This window comes from Triturus cristatus, chromosome 4_2 (genome assembly GCF_964204655.1).
Source record: "Triturus cristatus chromosome 4_2, aTriCri1.1, whole genome shotgun sequence".
Taxonomy (NCBI): Eukaryota; Metazoa; Chordata; class Amphibia; order Caudata; family Salamandridae; genus Triturus; species Triturus cristatus.
The window spans coordinates 382,871,318-382,888,694 of record NC_140586.1 but is presented as its reverse complement, the minus strand read 5'-3'; positions in this window follow the sequence as shown (position 1 = coordinate 382,888,694).

Genomic DNA, 17,377 nt, shown 5'->3' with positions numbered 1-17,377 from the left:
GTTTGCCATTATCTGGTTCTGCTGAGAGGAGAGAGGTGACCAGAACAGAGATCCTGGCTCTGATAATCTGCTGTTTGAGTGCCACATTTTTTTCACAACTAACTAATTTTAAAGGTGAGTTTAGAGTTTGAGAGGGGATGTACATGGTAAATTAAGAAATGAATAATAGAATTGGAATTCCTTTTGTTGAAGTTGTGTTTATTATTTTCTGTTTTGGGAGAAATTTAAATGTGAGGAACATGTAAAATAATATGGACTATGTTTTCACGATAAATTAAGGTGTACTGGTAAAAATAAGGAATACTTTAAGGGTTTGAGGTTGCACAAAGTAATGCAAATACATACAGCATCAGTAAGGCTGGTTGCCCTTGCTGGAGTGTAGTCAGTCACCCAGGTTACACATGGTGCTGGTCTGAAAAAGCAGTTTGGACATGTGCTTTTTTAAGAATCTGAAAAGTGGATTCAAAATGTGTCAGTCTGTAAAAGTGTTTATCACTTGCCAAAAAAAAGAGTAGTAAGTGTGCTTTCAAATTGGCAAAGAAATTTCGTTTTGTGACTAATATGAAAACATGACTCTGTGTGCAAATAGGAATTACAGGCAGAGATTTATTGCGTATTGCTCTGGAGATTTTACATTTGCATTAGATGGAAAGGGGGAGCCATTTTTTTGTGCAGAAGCAGACTCTTAGCACACACCCAGCTGCTTATCCTGTGGAATCATGCACAGTATTCACAACCGAGTGGGGTTTGAGGTTTCAGTCAGTAATGCAAATACATTCAGCATCAGTAAGGCTGGTTGCCCTTGCTGGAGTGTAGTCAGTCACCCAGGTTACACATGGTGCTGGTCTGAAAAAGCAGTTTGGACATGTGCTTTTTTAAGAATCTGAAAAGTGGATTCAAAATGTGTCAGTCTGTAAAAGTGTTTATCACTTGCCAAAAAAAAGAGTAGTAAGTGTGCTTTCAAATTGGCAAAGAAATTTCGTTTTGTGACTAATATGAAAACATGACTCTGTGTGCAAATAGGAATTACAGGCAGAGATTTATTGCGTATTGCTCTGAAGATTTCACATTTGCATTAGATGGAAAGGGGGAGCTATTTTTTTGTGCAGAAGTAGACTTTTAGCACACACCCAGCTGCTTATCCTGTGGAATCATGCACAGTATTCACAACCGAGTGGGGTTTGAGGTTTCAGTCAGTAATGCAAATACATTCAGCATCACTAAGGCTGGATGCCCTTGCTGGAATGTAGTCAGTCACCCAGGTTACACATGGTGCTGGTCTGAAAAAGCAGTTTGGACATGTGCTTTTTTAAGAATCTGAAAAGTGGATTCAAAATGTGTCAGTCTGTAAAAGTGTTCATCACTTGCCAAAAAAAAGAGTAGTAAGTGTGCTTTCAAATTGGCAAAGAAATTTCGTTTTGTGACTAATATGAAAACATGACTCTGTGTGCAAATAGGAATTACAGGCAGAGATTTATTGCGTATTGCTCTGGTGATTTCACATTTGCATTAGATGGAAAGGGGGAGCTATTTTTTTGTGCAGAAGCAGACTCTTAGCACACACCCAGCTGCTTATCCTGTGGAATCATGCACAGTATTCACAACCGAGTGGGGTTTGAGGTTTCAGTCAGTAATGCAAATACATTCAGCATCAGTAAGGCTGGTTGCCCTTGCTGGAGTGTAGTCAGTCACCCAGGTTACACATGGTGCTGGTCTGAAAAAGCAGTTTGGACATGTGCTTTTTTAAGAATCTGAAAAGTGGATTCAAAATGTGTCAGTCTGTAAAAGTGTTTATCACTTGCCAAAAAAAAGAGTAGTAAGTGTGCTTTCAAATTGGCAAAGAAATTTCGTTTTGTGACTAATATGAAAACATGACTCTGTGTGCAAATAGGAATTACAGGCAGAGATTTATTGCGTATTGCTCTGGAGATTTTACATTTGCATTAGATGGAAAGGGGGAGCCATTCTTTTGTGCAGAAGCAGACTCTTAGCACACACCCAGCTGCTTATCCTGTGGAATCATGCACAGTATTCACAACCGAGTGGGGTTTGAGGTTTCAGTCAGTAATGCAAATACATTCAGCATCAGTAAGGCTGGTTGCCCTTGCTGGAGTGTAGTCAGTCACCCAGGTTACACATGGTGCTGGTCTGAAAAAGCAGTTTGGACATGTGCTTTTTTCGGAATCTGAAAAGTGGATTCAAAATGTGTCAGTCTGTAAAAGTGTTTATCACTTGCCAAAAAAAAGAGTAGTAAGTGTGCTTTCAAAATGGCAAAGAAATTTCGTTTTGTGACTAATGTGAAAACATGACTCTGTGTGCAAATAGGAATTACAGGCAGAGATTTATTGCGTATTGCTCTGGAGATTTCACATTTGCATTAGATGGAAAGGGGGAGCTATTTTTTTGTGCAGAAGTAGACTTTTAGCACACACCCAGCTGCTTATCCTGTGGAATCATGCACAGTATTCACAACCGAGTGGGGTTTGAGGTTTCAGTCAGTAATGCAAATACATTCAGCATCACTAACGCTGGTTGCCCTTGCTGGAGTGTAGTCAGTCACCCAGGTTACACATGGTGCTGGTCTGAAAAAGCAGTTTGGACATGTGCTTTTTTCGGAATCTGAAAAGTGGATTCAAAATGTGTCAGTCTGTAAAAGTGTTTATCACTTGCCAAAAAAAAGAGTAGTAAGTGTGCTTTCAAAATGGCAAAGAAATTTCGTTTTGTGACTAATGTGAAAACATGACTCTGTGTGCAAATAGGAATTACAGGCAGAGATTTATTGCGTATTGCTCTGGTGATTTTACATTTGCATTAGATGTAAAGGGGGAGCCATTTTTTTGTGCAGAAGCAGACTCTTAGCACACACCCAGCTGTTTATCCTGTGGAATCATGCACAGTATTCACAACCGAGTGGGGTTTGAGGTTTCAGTCAGTAATGCAAATACATTCAGCATCAATAAGGCTGGTTGCCCTTGCTGGAGTGTAGTCAGTCACCCAGGTTACACATGGTGCTGGTCTGAAAAAGCAGTTTGGACATGTGCTTTTTTAAGAATCTGAAAAGTGGATTCAAAATGTGTCAGTCTGTAAAAGTACTTATCACTTGCCTAAAAAGTAGTAGAAAGTATGCTTTGCAATTGGCAAAGAAATTTCGTTTTCTGCCTAATTTCAAAGCATGACTCTGTGTGCACACAGGAATTGTTTTTAGATATTTAATTTGTGAAGGTGTTATTGTGATTTTCATTTATAGGAAAGGGGTTTATAGTATTTTAAGATTTCTAAAGATCATAAAAAATGTAATATATTTAAATAAAATAAAGGAATTTTTTTTTAGTTTTTTTCAGGTATTGCTGAAGAGCAGTGAACAAAATTTAAGATGCCTACAAAATCCAGACTAAAGAAAGACCACAAAAAAAACCTATATTTGAAGACAACTGGAGGACCTAAGTTAGTTGGAGATGCTCATGTTGGGAAAAAGAAAAAATCTTCTGGTAAGCAGACAAAAGATTTTTTAAAGAACATATTCAAAAAAAGGAAAAATGTACAAAATGTCTGTACTGGAAAGAATGTTTTCAATAGAAAAAAACATGAAAAAATTGAGAATTTAGTTAATGCAAATATACCTTCTGCAACAATAAACATTAACTTAAACAGAAAAACAGCGTTTAAAGAGATACGTAGAAAAATGTTTCAGAGAAGAGTTATGTCCAATTTGATAAAGGATGTGAAGAAATATAAGCAAAAGGCAAAATATTACAAGAGAAAAAAAGAAATTGAAGCCATTGCAGCAAAGGCATTAGAATTAAAAAGGAAACTATTCATTTTAATTTTGAATAGGATGCGTACATTAGATAAAATGGTTAATGTACTGAAATCACAAAGCAAAAGGAAAAGAGTAGTGAACAGAACAAACTTTTGTAAAGTGTTTTTAGGAAAATGGATGCATAGTTCAAGTAGTGAACCTTTTTTTAATGAAGAGAGCTATTTTCAAAGTAATAGTTTGCTGCATGCAGTTGACACCAGAGGTCGTGCTTATGAAGTGAAAAATGGTTGCATAATGGAGAAGGAGATAATGGTTCCAAGAGATGAGGTACAAGTGATGGCAGATGAGGCTATGGGGAGACGTCCTAAAGCCCCAGTGTACACTTGGAATTGTAGTAGTATTTGCACTGTGCGTCAGGAATCTATTGATAAATTTCGTGAGTTTCTAAGAGAATATAGTAAAAAAAGTGTAAAACAGAAGATTAAGGTGCTTCAAAGTCTAGATCCATGCAGAGTGAGAGAGAATACTGGTTTGCAGGGTCATTCTCTGGCTTGTCTATCTAGAAAAGTGTGTAATAGTGTTTTCCATCATTTTAGGATGCTGGCTGTTCATCATACTGAAATGAGAAAGTTTGTGAGACGGTTGTATTTTGCTAAAAGTCCAGCAATAAAGTTAGATGAATTGAATAGGGCTCTGTTCCGTGGATCGGTATCAGATGTAGAGAAGGTTGTTGATGAAATTCAGTTTTGTTACTTTGGTCCTGAACAAAACAGTGCAGAAAAGGACACAGTAAATGAGGAAGAAGTGGAAGAGAATGTAGAACCCTCTGTAAGTAAGACATTTAATGATCACATAACAGAATTTGCAATAATCTCTAATGAAAGACCAAATATTAATTGTATTTGTTGCCGCAGAACTCATTATAGAAAACAAACTAGGAATGTTGATCTCTACAGAAAGAGTGAAAATGAAGATAATTATAAGTGGAAGGATTTTGCCACATATATATTTCTTGAAAATTGTTTTGAATTGGGTGAAGATCAGCGTATTTGTAAATACTGTTACAACAAGTTAGAGGAAAATAGAATGCCGACCAGAGCTGTACATAATAATTTAGAATTGGATGCTATTCCTGCTGAACTTTCTGAATTAAATACATATGAGTCTATACTTATTCAATGTGTTCATCCGTTCCAGACCATAGTAAGTATGGAGCCCAAAACTGGTAAATTACCTCCTTCAGATTTACTGAGAGGTTTAAAAGGTAGAGTGGTGTATTTGCCCTTGGATTTGAAAAAAAATATGGAAACAATTGATGCGGATACTTTGGAAACTGAACCATTAGTTATTCTGGTTAATGGTGTACCTACAAAGAATAAGAAGTTTTGGCAGGAGCTGGTAGGTGTACGGAAAGTACAAAGAGCAAATTTGTATTTGAAAAGGAATAACAAATGGTATGAAAAAATTAATATAGAAGAAGAAGAAGAAGATTTACAAGAAGACACAGAAACACCAACTGGACAAATTGAAAAAGTGGACAAGTCAAAGGAAGAAGAAATTTATGAACATTTCAGCATACATCCTCTTCATTCAAAAGAAGTTATGGGAGACAATATTGATCTGTTTCAGATGAAGAAAGCAAAAGGAACTCCCGTGAGTGTATGGGAGGAGAGCTTGGAAGCTCGATGTTTTCCCCAGCTGTTTCCTACAGGAAAAGGAGGACGATACGATGAACGTCCAGAACAGATTCCAGCTTCTGAGTATCGGACTACAAGACTATATGCTGAAGATCCCAGATTTCGACAAAGTATTCCTTATTTGTTCCATCTTTTATTTGAAAGCGACTTGTCTGCACTATCTTATGCAGTAAATCACATTTTAAAAAGTGGAGTACATTTACAAAATGTGTCTGCTAAGGATTTTATGGAGAAAGTGCAGCACCGAGATGATCATTTGGAAACACAACTGATCAATCTGATGGCTTGTCAGCGTGGGACAAATGAATATTGGTACCGACGCCATGGTGAATTAAAATGCATGTTAGGAAATTTAGGAACACCAACATGGTTCCTTACCCTAAGCTGTGCTGAGTACGCTTGGGATGATTTACTGGATTTTCTACGAGAGGCAAATTCAAACATTAAAAACATCGAATACAAGACAGCAGGAGAACTGTGCTCATTGGATCCGGTTAATGTTTGCAGATATTTCAATCATAGATTTGAGGCTATGATGTCCTTCATCTGCAATAAAAAAAATCCACCTCTTGGAGAAGTAGTGGATTTCTTTTGGAGAAAAGAGTACCAGGCAAGAGGTGCTCCTCATATTCATATGCTGTTGTGGATCAAGGATGCCCCAAAGTTTGGAACAGATACTGATGAAGCAGTGTTATCTTACATTGAAGAATATGCAACATGTGCTATACCAAAAAGCACAGAAGAGAAAAAGTTAAAGGAGCAAGTTTTACGTTTCCAAAGTCATCGGTGTGGAAAATACTGTTGACGGAAATACAAGAGCAAAGATAAATACTACACTAAATGTCGATTTGGATTTCCTAGACCTGTTCTTTCAAATGGAAGAGTAAACAGTTTTATGTCATCTGTGAGACATACTATCACAAGAAAATCACCTAAGAATACCTACAACCTAAAAAGAAAAGAAGAATCAAAAAATATTAATGACTACAACCCAGTCATTTTATCCATGTGGAATGCTAACATGGATATACAGTATGTAGCTGACAATTCCATTGCTGTTGCTCGATATGTAACGTCTTACATTACTAAATCTGAAAAAACTGAATTGAAAGAAATGTGGGAAGAGATTTCTCACGAGAAGACTGTCAGTAAGAAGCTGTACAGTTTCAGTTTAAAGATGTTATCGCATCGAGAAATTGGATCCTACGAATGTTCAGATAGGTTATCTTCTGCAAGTCTCTACTCGAAATCACGAAGAATAATTTGGGCAAGTTTAGGCCTTGCAGCAATGAGAAATCGGGTACTGAAATCTGTTGGAGAAATTGAATATTTGGCCGAGAATGACCCAGAAAGTACAGATATTTTGAAAACAAACATGTTGGACACATATTATCCCAAGAGAAGTCAACATCTGGAGAACATGTGTCTCTATGAAGTGCTGCAGAACTACATTTATTCACGGAAAGCCGCAGAAGACATCAACAATGGAAAATATAAAGTCATTGGTGAGGAAGGATGTTTGGTGAAGCAAACAAAAGGAAGTTTGATAAATCACCGGAAGCTGAGTTGCGACACTACTGACAAAAAGGAATTTTACTACTTGGCTCTTTTACAGCTGTTTAAACCATGGCGTACAGAGGATAAACTACTGGGAGAATTTCAAAGCTATGAAGATTCATTTAATGCTTGCAAAGACAGCATACAATGCAATACATTCACAACTTATCTGCAAATGTTAAATGAAGAAATTGAACAGGAAACTACAATTGCAGCAGAAGTAGCTAGAGACAGTTCTCAGGACAGCCAAAGTTCAGGAACACTCAGTCAAGATCCCCTAGGACAACCAATCGTTGAAAATGAAGCATCAATAGCCATGAATGAAGTGGAAACGGCTATGAAACAAGCTCAAGAAGAATTTATAGACTTACAAAATTTGGAAAGACAACTGAACGAAGAGCAGCAACAAATTTATGAAGAGATCAGAAACAAAATTGATCACGGATTTCTACATGAAAAAAAAGAGTGCTCATGCACATCATTTCATCCAATCAGGATGTATGTAAGCGGACAAGCTGGAACTGGAAAAAGTTTCCTTATAAAAGTCATCAGAAGCTACCTACAGCAAAAAACGGATTCTACTTTGTCTTGTGTGGTTACTGCTCCAACTGGGTTAGCAGCATATAACATAAAAGGAATCACTTTACATCGTTTGCTAATGTTACCAGTGGAGCATGAGAACAAAATACAATACAACAAGCTAACTGGAGAAGCATGCTTGGAAGTTTCAAGAGTATTGAAGAAGATGCAAGTTCTCATTATTGATGAGGTGAGCATGGTATCAAACTTAATGCTTGCCTTTGTGCATTTAAGAATGCAGCAAATTTTAAGGACAGACTATGACGTGTTATTTGGTGGAAAACATGTCATAGTTTTTGGGGATCTTCTACAGCTTACTCCAGTTAAAGGACAACCAGTGTTTAATACTGTGACACATGAAGACACAAAGAAGTCATTGGGAAGCATCGGTAATGCAAATATTTGGTCCTTCTTTGAGTACAAGGAACTTACTACTAATATGAGGCAAGCAAACGATGAAGAATATGGAAGTATTCTGAAAGATATTAGAATTGGACTACTCACAGAAGTTGGCAAAAAAGCATTACAGAGTCGGCTGCTACATAATTTATTTCCAAAGGAAGAAATAGTTGCAGAGAAGATATACAAGAACATTGCAGAAAAGAAAAGTGTCATCTGCTTAATGCCAACTCTACGTGAATGCTCAATATTCAATGAGGAGCTTTTAAAATTGGAAAAGGAAGATATCAGGAAATTGGAAGCAGTGGACAAAATTGAGGATGGAAGAATTACTATCACATTAACAGGCACACTGAAAAATAAATTGGATTCACTAGAGAAGAACATTTCCAAAACAGCTGGATTAGAAAAAAATCTATATGTTTTCATGAACTGTAGAGTATTTTTAAGGAGAAATTTGGATGTTGAAAAGGGTTTAGTTAATGGAGCTATGGGAAGAGTTGTGGGTTTTATTAATTATCAGAAAAAAGATGGAATTGAATGTTTAAAAATAAAATTTGATCAGATAGAAGAAGTTAAAGATATTTGTCGTTTTTCAGTTCGTTTCATGCTTGTGAAAGACTTATATGTACGTAGGAAGCAGTTTCCGTTTTCTCTAGCATATGCTGTAACTATTCACAAGTCTCAAGGATTGACTGTAGATTGTGCTTTTGTGAACATTGGTTCAACTGTGTTCAAAGAAGGTATGGCTTATGTAGCTTTGTCACGAGTGAAAACATTATCTGGTTTATTCATGATAGACTTTGATGACTCAAAAGTTAGTGCTGATACAAATTGTGTAAAGGAGTATAATAGATTAAGAAGAACCTATGCCCCTCATTTAGGTCAGTATCCTGTGTTGGAGAAACGTGTAGTTTCTCGTAAAAGGAGAAATGAGAATATCTGTAATGAAGATGAAGAGAGGAGGAAAAAAAAGAGGAGTGATGTAATTGCAAGCAAAAAGAAAAAGGAAAATGAAGAAGAGGTTGTAGGATGTCATTTTGAAAATAGCTCTGGTGTCAACTGCTACGCTAATGTAGTGCTGAATGTTGCATTTTATCTGGAAAGTGTGCAAGAGCAGATAATAGTAAATCAGAGAAAAAGATTCTGTTCTGAGTTGAGTCTCCTTTTTCAAAAGCTGAGTAATGATAAAACTCAAATAGAAAGTGCTACTGAAATTAGAAAACTTTTAGATGTATGTTCAGGACGAACACAGTTTTCTCAAAATGTACAGCAAGACGCACAGGAATTCTTGATGTTTTTTCTTGAGGTACTGGAAGAGGAAGGGGTTCCCATTGAAAATATATTTGGTGTCTCTTATAAATGGGAACATAGTTGTGAAAACTGTTACAATACATGTGGCTCTAATGTTGATTCTGAAAGGTTTATTTATTTAACATTGCCAGAAAGTAAAACAGTCACTTTTGCTAAATTAGTTAAAGATGCTAATCATAGCATGGAATGCGGTGAGTGTCAATCTGAAATGTTTTCAACGTTAATTTTAAAGGAATACGGACAGTATGTAATTTTAATGATGCAACGATGTAAAGCTGATGGTTCAAAATTGGATACTTTAATAAAGAAGTTTACAGGACAGCAATTATCAATTTCAGGAAAAACTTTTGTAACAGTTGCAATAATTTTCCATGAAGGACCTACTGTTACTTCTGGACATTACACAGTTTATCTTAAATGTGAAAAAGGCTGGACACTGTGTAATGATTCCCAATTGATTTTCAAGCAACGTTTGCCTTTTGATTTAGCAAATTCCTATCTAATCTTCCTGAAACCTAAATTTTAGAGAGACTTGGCAAGATCTGTACAAAACAATTTTACCATTTTATTGGATTACCATTGGAATTTTCAAAAAAAAAGATTTTACAAATTATCATTTGGCCTAATGGAAAGGTAACCAATTGTAATGTGGACTTTTTAAATTTTTAATGAAACTTTGGAAAACCAAAAATTTAGACAAAATCGGTAACATCTGCACAATTTAAATTTTGGAATATTATTGGATTGCCATTGGAAATTTATTCAAAAAAGATTTTTAAAATTACTATTTGGCCATGAGGAAAGGTAAACAATTGTATTGTGGACTTATTTAATTATTAATTAATCTTTCGGAAACCAAAATGTTACAGAGAATCGGTGAGATCTGTACAATTTTAACTTTAGAATTTTATTGGATTAACATTGGAAATCTAATCAAAAAAGAATTTTAAAATTACTATTTGGCCTAAAGGAAATGGAACCAGATGAATTGTGGAGTTATTTGAGATATATTTTTGTGATTATACTTCTGAAACAAAAATGTCAGACGGTATTTTAAAGAAATAAGTATTGATATTAGATGATATTTTTTAAGAATATTATGCATTTCTATAATGTTATGTTTAAGTAAAAAGAGATTCTGGGCTTTTTTAAAACAATCTTTGAGATTGTTATTTTTTTTTTTGCCCGCTGTTAAATGATGAATGCAATTGCTTTCACAATTTATAGTGAAATGCAATATATTCTGAAAACAGCAAAAAAAAGGCAACATTTTTTTGGGGAAAATATGTAAATATGTGTACTGTATTATAAAATGTTTTATTAAATATTAATACTTTTTTCTTTTTTTTCAGATTGAGATAGAAAATTTTCGAAAACTTGAACCATTTTTAAAGCAATTAAAATTAAATTTAAAATAAAAAATAATTTTTGCTGTGGGTATGGTAAGTCAAAAATTTCATGGTCCCTTTTTTCCACTTCTCCACAATCACATTTTCAGTTTTTCATTGTAGTCTCTCAAGGACCTTGTAATGTGATAATTGATTTTTAGTGTTTTTTTAAAAAAAAAAAAAAAATTACGCGTACCGTACGCGTACGGTAAAAAAAAAATCAAAAAAAAGTTTAAAAAAATATATAAAAAAAAAGTTGAAAGGTAAGGTTGGCTCTTAAAAGAGCCGTTGTGTTCATGCAGGGACAGAGGAAAGAAAGAATGGGAATATTAGTCGGTACGACAAATGTGCTGATCTATTAAATTGTTCACTAGGGCAACACTGGTCTCCCTATGAGCAATTAGATCATGACAAGTGGCGCACCGAACTAAAACCCTCGCAAACCGATGGTTGGTTTCCAGAGGACGAGAAAAAGGAGATGCTCCCCCCACAGATGAAGGGCTCAGCTGACCTGCCGAAGATGGACTCGGCCCTGCAGATGATGGACCAGGCTGAGCTGCTGTGGATGTGCTTGGTTGACTTACTGAAGGGTTACCTTCAGTATGTCGGGCAAATGTCCTACCGTGTACATCTTGAAGGTGTCTCAACATGGTGTGATTCCCGAAGGAATACTTTTTGTTGGGATTCCCTCTTGAAAGTACACGGCCACAAAGCTTACAAGTCACTAAGGGTGCATTTACCTTTTTCTTGCCCTCTGGAAAAGAAAAATACTCCCATATGAAAGAGCTCTTTTGTTTCCTCCTTCTCTGCCTCAAGGTAGTGCTGCTAGCCTCACTCTCAGAAGAGTTCTGCTGTTCTGCCATCGTATCACAAAGACAACACAGCTCCTTCTCCTAAGGGATCACAAGCAGAAATGAGGGGAATGGGTGTGGTGTAGGAGAGTTCTAGAACTGAAAGTAGTTTCAACCAATCAAAAGTTCTGTTTCATGATCACATGACCCACCGTGCGCGTACGTTACGCTTACGGTGCGCTTACGGTGCGCTTACGGTAAAAGTACGCATGCGCGTAAAAAAGACACGCGCTCGCGCGCATGCGCAAAACAGTCACTTCACAACACTTCCGCGTAACGTGCGCGTGCGGCGTACGCGTTACGCGCTGCACGCGCGTGACGTACGTCTACGCAAATTGCGTAAATGAACGCAAGCAGCGTAGAAATCTAATGTTATGAAAGCACGACGTGCGCTTACCGTACGCGCACGTTAAAAAAATAATAAAAAAAAAAAAAAGGGGGAAAAAAACCACTATGTTATACTAATAAATCTTACCTGTTTAGTTTAAAAAAAATGGTAAAAAAAAAATATATATTGTAGAATTTTTAATATTTAACCATAGTCTTTAAAAAAGGATAGAAAATTAAAATAAAAATATGTTTAAAAAATTGAAAAAATAAAAATAAAAAAAATAAAAATAAGAATTAGCATTTAAAAAACCTTGCAAATTCACTGAAAAAACCATGGGTTTCACACACGTTATAGTTAGGAATTAGCATTTAAAAAACCTTGCAAATTCACTGAAAAAACCATGGGTTTCACACACGTTATAGTTAGGAATTAGCATTTAAAAAACCTTAGAAATTCAATGAAAAAACCAAAGGTTTCGCACATTTTATAGTTAGCTGGACATTTCACTCGTAAAAAACCAATGAAATTTCCCCGTTATAGTTAGTTCAGCTAACTATAACTCGCGCGCCCGCAATGCACTACTGATGACGTCACATATTACATCACTCATGACATGGTCACTGACAACACTCATGACATCACTGATGACATCTCAAATGACATCACTGATGACATCACTGATGACATCTCAAATGACATCACTGTTGACATCATCCTTGTGATAGAGTGGCAGACCTCCTCTTCCCCTAATATAACCTTTGATACACACATTCAAAAATAGAGACTAAAATTTTCAAAACAATGGACATACCAATACCAGTTACAACAACCTCTTCAGTAATTCTAAGATCCACATCCACATCCACTCATTCACCAACAGTCCTATACAGTCACTCATACATGCACTCACTCATCATATGTACTCATTCACCTATACATCCTGTTACACAATGCCACTCATCCATAGAGTTACTCACACATACTCACTCATGCTAATAAAGAAACAAACATACATTTATTAGCTTATACAGTTATACACACACCACCACACTTACTTCTACGGAAACTTACACATACTTAGTCTTATAAACAATCACTTATAGAAACACATACTTATTCATACAGGAACTCTTTCAATCTCTCACTCTCACATATACTCACTTATATACACCAATAGTCACATATACTAGTTTAATAGATATGTAGTTACTCATAAAGACACTATTGAGACAGTCATTCACTCACTAACACACCCATACACACACTCATCCACCCATACAGTCCTGCACACATGCTGTCTTCAACACATACAAAGAGTGAATCACTCATTCATGCACCTATGCACTACATAATACCCCCCCACCGAACCATACAGACACTCAGACTGATACTCAAAAAAACAACTAATAACCTATATAGACACCCATGAAGCTACTCACCAACCCATGCAGCCACTTATACACAAAGTGAGAGACTGATACAGATATTTTCATATTTAAACATTACTCAGTAAGCCATGTATTCACTATGATACACTTAATCAGTCAGTTACACAATAATTTTTTCAAAAACAAAGCATCCATTTAGACACTTATATACCCATTTATTCTTCCATTGACCTTGAGATATACATATATAAAACATATTTAATTTTCAGAAAAAGACACATTCACTGGATGATGTCATCAGTGATGTCATCAGTGATGTCATTTGAGATGTCATCAGTGATGTCATGAGTGATGTCAGTGACCATGTCATGAGTGATGTAATATGTGACGTCATCAGTAGTGCATTGCGGGCGCGCGAGTTATAGTTAGCTGAACTAACTATAACGGGGAAATTTCATTGGTTTTTTACGAGTGAAATGTCCAGCTAACTATAACATGTGTGAAACCTTTGGTTTTTTCATTGAATTTCTAAGGTTTTTTAAATGCTAATTCCTAACTATAACGTGTGTGAAACCCATGGTTTTTTCAGTGAATATATATATATATATATTCACTTAAAAAACCATAGGTTTCACACATGTTCTAGTTAGCTGTACATTTCACTCGTAAAAAACCAATGAAATTCCACGTTATAGTTAGATCAGGTAACTATAACTTGCGCGCCCACAATAAACTGCTGATGACGTCACATATTACATCACTCATGACATGGTCAGTGACATCACTCATGACATCAATGATGACATCTGAAATTACACATTGTGGATTGCGGTCGCGCAAGTTATAGTTACCTGATCTAACTAGAACGTGGAATTTCATTGGTTTTTTACGAGTGAAATGTACAGCTAACTAGAACATGTGTGAAACCTAGGGTTTTTTAAGTGAATTTGCAAGGTTTTGTAAATGATAATTCCTAACTATAACGTGTGTGAAACCTATGGTTTTTTCAGTGAATTTGTACGGTTTTTTAAATGCTAAGTTATGTATTTATTTTTTTTTCTGGTTTTTCACTGTGCGCACACCCTGCGCGCACGGTGCGCTTCGCGCACCGAGCGCCCACGTTGCGCAGTCCATGCCGTGCGCACCTCGCCTTTTTTTACACAGTAACATTTGTTTTTTTCTCCCTTGTGGGTCCTTTAATTTATTTAATAAATGTGATTGTTACTTCTTTATTTATTTTTTTTATTTTTTTTTCCCGTGCGCGTACGGTAAGCTTACCGTACACGCACTCCGCGATTTTTTTTTAAAATTATTAAATGTATTTTTCGTACTTTTGGGTCCTTCTTGGACCCCCTGACAAACACTAGGGGGTCTGCAATCTCTTCGTTGCCCCCTTTTCACGTTCCCCACCTTTGTTTCTCAGTGCGAGAGACAGAAAATGGCGGCCGACACTTCCTGATTTCGACCGATTCGAATGTTTACAGTCATGTAACCACCAATCAGAATTGAGCTCGCGCACGGCACCGTACGCGTACGGTAAGCTTACGGTAAGCGCACGGAGCGCGCTTACAGATATATATATTGATTTAAATGCTATTTTCTCAGGACCTACTGAACAGATTTACACCAGACCTACAAAAGGCACATCCTTGACCTGAGGACTACTTCTCTGCCAAATTTCAAGTAATTCTGTTCAGCCGTTCGGGCTGTAGCTCGGACTAAAGGTCCTATGGGAAAATGCATGGGGAAAACGCGTTTTGGGACCCCCCTTTTTTCTCAGCCCCCGCTTGACGAATCCCCCCGGGACTTTCAGGGTAGGAGCGGAGCGGAGCGTCCCATTAGTTTTGAAAATTTCGCGAGGATTCGTCGACCGCCGCCAAAGTTATTCCAAATAGAATGTTGCGGATTTCCTATGGAAACACGGTCCGAACTATAACTTTTTCACACTACGTTCTCCGTCAGTTTCCCGCTCTCAACACAGCGGGTGCTCCAGCCGCGAGGACGAAACTCGCGTATTCATATCAGCCACAGTTCGAAAAATGCTGCGTACTCCGGCCAGTATTCAAATTAATTTATTTGAATTCTTTGCAAAACACGATCAACTGACAAACGCGTTTCAGCCTCCTGGCCTTCGTCAATGTCAGTGATTCCCTGCTCACATTTTCTATTTAACCATTTCATTGGTTGACAGGGAGTGAGATCACAAACACAAAAAGTAATGAAAATAAAAAGCGGACTTTTAGAATCCAGTTACTTGTTTGGGGAAGATATCGGCCATTTTAACACTATACTCTGTATAAGTAGACAGTGTTATACTTTCGTGTTAAAACCCCAGGGTTCCACATAACATTGAGTAAGGAAATCCAATGCAATCTCATCAAAATACAATTAATCACAATATGCAGTTAATCAATGCCATATGCAAGCTCTCCCTGGATTATTAAACTTTAATAGCGTGCCCTTGTGAATCTTATGTTGTACCATAGTTTTTGTTTCCAATTGGAGTGGGCTTGTTCCTAACACTGTCATGTTGCCCCTGTCCATATGGGTTTTAAATAAAGCTCTGAATGAGCCTATTTTTACTCTTTCGGAGTTATATTTATATTTTCTGTCTACTTTATTTTAATTTCGGTTTGTCTTTCCCCATTTGATTCCTGCTTTTAAGGGACAGCGCATTATGTATGCTGTTGCGTTCCCTTATCCGATAAAGGACCATCATTTTTCCTCCTGGTTAAGTCCCCCGGGAATCCTAGTGCGCAGATCCACTAGGAGTTTGGCCTCTAGTTGCCTGAGTAGTTTTACTCCATCTCCTCCTCTTTCTACTGGCAGGATCTGGTCCATACAGTAGTACATCAACTTATCACACCTAGCTTCGTGCATTCCAGCAAAGTGCCTTGTCACCGGGTATGTTTTATCCCTATTAGTTATGGCTCTTTTATGCTCCAAGATGCGCTTCTTTGCTGGATGTATTGTGCTTCCGATATACTGCAACCCGCAAGGGCAGGTTAAGCAGTATACCACGAAGCTGGAGTTACAGTCCAGCAATTTGTCAATAGGCCTTCTCATTTTCTTACCCGGTACTGCATAATATTTTACTTTTTTGCAATTCTTGCACGCCTTGCAGGTCGTGCAAGGAAAAAAGCCTGTAATAGTTGGCTTAGCCCGGGATTTATCCTCAAAATGGCTCCGCACCAGGATATCTTTCAGGGAGGCACTTTTTCTGAAGGTGATGTCTGGACTAGATGGAATTAGTTTCCCAATGACAACATCTGTTTGGAGAATATTCCAATGTTTCTGAATAAGACCTCTGATTTTCTGTGCCTCTGCAGAAAAGGTCATTATCAACCTCACCTTAGATTGCTCATCTTCCGTTTCATTGCTGTCCACTCGTTTTTTAGTTAGTAGATCCTGTCTGCTTCTACTGCTGGCCTTTTCTACCGCTTCCTGTAATACTTTGTTTTTATAACCCCTATTGATAAATCTCCCTAGGGATTAGTTTGCAGCTTCCTGAAAATCATCTAAATCGGGAACAATTTCGTTTAAGTCTTAACAACTCCCCGTACGGTATGCTGTGAATCAAGTTACAGGGGTGTTGACTCCAAGAGTGTAAAACAGTGTTCCCTGCCGTGTGTTTGCGGTAAAGTTTAGTGCACAATTTATTATCTGCCACAAAGACTAGAAGATCTAAAAAAGCAACTTCCTTTTCACTGATGTTGCTCGCAAATTTTAAGTAGAACTCATTGTCATTCAATGATCTCACATAGTCTTCTGCCTCTGTGCGCGTGCCCCTCCACACTATGAAAAGGTCGTCAATGTACCTAGTCCATAGGGCTATTTTGTCTAGCCAGATTTCATTATCACCCGCCCAGGCCACGTGCTTGACCCAACAGCCCACGAATAAATTAGCGTAGCTGGGGGCGAAGCACGTGCCCATCGCCGTGCCTTGCGTTTGTAGGTATAATTCCCCTGCAAAAAGAAACATGTTGTTATGCAGACAGACATACTATTCGTAGCAGCATCTTATTATGTTCCTGAAACTTCAGGGCTCGGGTCTTCAGAAAAAATTCAAGAGCTGCTAGTCCTTGTGAGTGTCTGATACTCGTATAGAGACTT